The sequence below is a fragment of the Hibiscus syriacus genome, unplaced genomic scaffold, assembly GCF_006381635.1.
Source record: "Hibiscus syriacus cultivar Baekdansim isolate YM2019G1 unplaced genomic scaffold, ASM638163v2 tig00112217_pilon, whole genome shotgun sequence".
Lineage (NCBI taxonomy): Eukaryota > Viridiplantae > Streptophyta > Magnoliopsida > Malvales > Malvaceae > Hibiscus > Hibiscus syriacus.
In genome coordinates, this window is record NW_024063270.1 from 641,510 (window position 1) to 645,560 (window position 4,051).

The 4,051-nt window shown below is 32.8% G+C and overlaps 1 pseudogene; it reads right to left on the minus strand.

The window, feature by feature from the left end:
* Window positions 1–2,523: 2,523 nt before the first annotated feature.
* On the minus strand, window positions 2,524–3,830 carry LOC120175934 (annotated as a pseudogene).
* Between the last annotated feature and the right edge of the window lie 221 nt (window positions 3,831–4,051).

A 4,051-nucleotide genomic window follows, 5' to 3' on the forward strand; every position in this document is an offset into this window, starting at 1 on the left:
GGCAGGGTACGTGTACATTACATACTGAAATATGTACAGCTTCATTTTTGTATATTTGGCTTTTTTACCCTCACATTTCATTTATATATCTTATATCACATGTTCATAGACTACATACAGTTGAATACTGAAATATGTGATGAAGTGAATCACCACCCTTTATTGCCTTCACTTACAATCAAAGAATTAGGTGTTCTTTATGTTTATGTAGGTCCAGCAATGGCGGTGCTATTCAATTATGAATATGATGGGATGAGTTGTAATAAAATGACTAAACCAGCAGGATTCTCATGTTTTCTTTTCTTTCTTTCTTTTTCTAATGTCTTGTCCAAATCATTGCTTTTAAGTTTTTGCTTGGGGAATGCTAGGCTCTTCTCAATGCTTTCTTGCTCCTCCATTGGATGTAGTCTTCGTAACAGTTGTCAGTTATTACGGAGGCGAATCTCTCGAGCCCAGGAAGCTGATGGAGGTCGTTCATGGCATCGACATAGGAATCTGTTCGGCGAGGTGGAGATCGATATGGATAATGGTCACTCAGACTAAAGCCCCCAGCAAGGAACCTTTGAATTAGTGCAAGTTGTGATATTTCCTGGTCTGAGTATGCATCAATGATCATAGGGAGTGAATTGAAAGTATCCCATGCCCATTGTTCTGTCACATGGGTGATCATATAATTAGGTCCATAAAAGAAACTGCATGGCCTGTTACTAGATTCTGGTGCAGCAATTTATATATATGTGTGTGCAGAATGTGGATTTCCATGGTATGTCATGTGATTGCAACCTTGGTAAGTTTGATCATCCAAGCAATGCAAGATGAAAACAAACCTTTGACAAACAGGGAACTCAACACATTATATTATATTCAACAAGTATGGAGTTGCAGAAATGAGTTGTGCTGTGTTCGCATGGAAACAAAAGTGTACTTCAAAAATTTGGGGGTCAATTTATGTTTAGGACCTAAGAACAACTAGAAATTAGAAAGATTTAGGAATAAATTAGATATAAAAGTATCGTTGAAGGATTTATTTGATGTTTTAGTAGTATTCTAAGGCTAAAATTAAATATTAACTTTTTTTATTAATGTTATCACATCATTAAATTAACGAGATGATGATAGAATGATCATTTTATTACAAAATGATTAATGTTAATGATCAATTTATTATTGTGAAATTCTAGTGTGAGAAAAAAGAATTATACATATATTAGTGACCATTTACGTAATTTATTCAAAAATTAAAAATAACGGAAGGAAGGAAAAGTTTCGTGGAAAACAGGCAATTATGGCATTTGCCTGTTGATTCCTGATCCGACCTTTCTATCCATGCAAGGACAAGCGGATGACAAAAAAAAGACTAAGGGGGCCTAATTTAAGAAGGATAAAAAATACGATTAAAAATGTTATAAAAATTATAATATTTTTTATTGGGTATAATTTAAAATATTATAAAATTTATAACATTTTCGATTGGATACAATCGAAAATATTAATTTTTTATTAGTATTTTTTCGGTTGAAATTTTTTTATAATATTTTTGTTAGTTCATTTTTTGCCGTTTAATTTTAAATTAGGTTGATGTAGGGTATAATTATCCAAAAGAAAAGTGAAAAGAATAATAAATCTATTCATTATGGGTAAACTATACGTCAACTGAACTTCACTCTCTTTCTTATTCTACTCATCGTACTTTTAATTTTTCAATTTACTTATTGATTGTATAAATTGATTTTTTTTATCATTCCCTTGTTAAATAATTAAGAACGTTATGAAATGATTACATTTTAATTAAAATGTTATTGCTTTAGTCTAATTTTTTTAAAATGATGTTGTTTTGATATAAGGTGTCATGTCTTAACGTCGTTTAATTATTTAACGGCGGAGTGATAAAAAAATTCAATTTATAAAGTTCAATGAGTAAATTGAAAAAAATTTAAAGTAAAATGAGTTAAATAGGAGAAAGAGTAATATTCAGTTACCAAATCTGTAATTTACCCATTTATTATATAAGCTTATGTCACAACTTAGTATTTAAGCTATATTATTTTTTATCTAAATATTTAAAATATTTTTTGTCATAATAAATGCTTAAAGTTATTATTTTGATCAAAATAAATATTTAAAGTATTTTGTTCTATTAAAATAGGTACTTAAATTATTTATTAGTTTTTAATTAAGTTCTAAAAAATTGACATGTGATATTAATAAAAAATACTTTAAGTACTTAAATGGAAAACATATAATCTATTCTAATTAAAAAAAATATTTTAAGTACTTATTTTGATCAAAACGTTAACATTAAGGACCGAAAAACATTTTATGTACTCAAACAGAAGATGGCAGTCCTATATTTTATATTAAGATTTTCACGAAAGAGTGAAATTGATTTTCTTTGATTGGTGTTTGTACATGATGAAAGGGTCCCAAAAACTAAGTTAATAACATAACAGACATGGATGGTAAGACAGCTTACAACTTTGCACTCTCTTTTATTCCAAAAAACACAAAGTAATGTTGAGATAATTAAGCCCATTTGGCCATGAGAGACATGCCACCAGCACCTAAAAGAACTGCTACATAAGACTTTAGTTGGAGCTTAATGCTAGACTGCAAATTTGGACCCATGAAATCTGCAGAAAGAAGATCGACCAATGCCATATATATCAAAAGTCCAGCCGACGACGCATTCAGCAGCAGCACCATGATCAACCCCGTTGGACTATTCTCTTTTTATGTCCTCGACAGAGCGATTCCCAGTGCGATACCGAACGGCGTTGTTACGGAGAAGAAGAACACCATTATAAACTTCTTCAACGCTTTGTACTCCGACTATATTTGTATGTATTCATGTATATGAGAAGAGAGGCTTAGAGTTTAGGTTTTGAGAACGTAGAATTGAATGAATTACCTGAAGAATGCAACCGCCGAGGCCCATCCCTTCAAACATTTGATGGAAGCAAAGGGCTGCCACGAGACCTTTGATGGTGCATGTGTTGTTTGAGGTTCCGACTGAAAGCCCTATCACCACTGAATGAACTACAATTCCCAACTCCAATACCTGCCATCAACAATTACGATAATCAAGTAACGGACCTAATATTCTATGTTAAGAATATAAACTTTATATTTAATAATTTATATTATAATTTTAAGATACAAAATTATAGATCATCATCGTTGTTGACACTTCTTAAATAGTAATACTAAAAGATGAAATATCTTACAATGGCAATAACACGATAACGCATCAATTGTTGACCAGCATCATCTGCAGGCTTTAGATTATGGTGATGGTGATGGCCATGTAATTGTCCAACATTCTCAATAGCCCATCATGTTGTCCTCCCCTAGTTTCCGGTATAACTCCGGCGGTGCATTTCCGGCTGTATATGGATATAGCCATGGAATCCACCATTAAAGTCACTATCGAGGATAACATGTCACAAACCTGTAAACGTAAACTAATGCCACGGGTTCTCGTCCAAGCAATTCGACGATTAAATGTCGAAAGAATCCGGCAACACGTGCATGAACCCCGTTGCCAGAATGATCCCGGCTGTGAAACACTTGACGATCACGAATAAACTCTTGTCGGGTTGAAGAGCCGGGATTGAACGCATGAGTAGAGGCGCGGTTACGCCTACGATACTAGTGATCAATATGGAGAAAATGGCTATGATTTTGAAGGGCAAGGCCTTCTTTTTGTTGGTGCAGCTGTTGGTTTCTGTTTGGCACTCCTCTGGTACTACTGAAAGTGCAAGGGGAGTGAAGATGGAAATGATAATCAAGAAGATTGTGAAGAGCTTGACAAGTGAAGAAGAAGAAATCATTGAATCTTTCTTGGTCACCTTACAAGCAAGATTGATTGATTACTTGTTCGGATACGTCGACTAGGTATTATTGGGGTCCTATATAGGGAAATGTTACATTATGGACTAAATTTTCTTTTGCTATAAAAATATTATATTTATTAATTTATACTTATAAGACCCCAATAATTCGGATCATGAGTTATTTTTTATTTAGAAAGTGTGAACTTTAATTTTGTTGT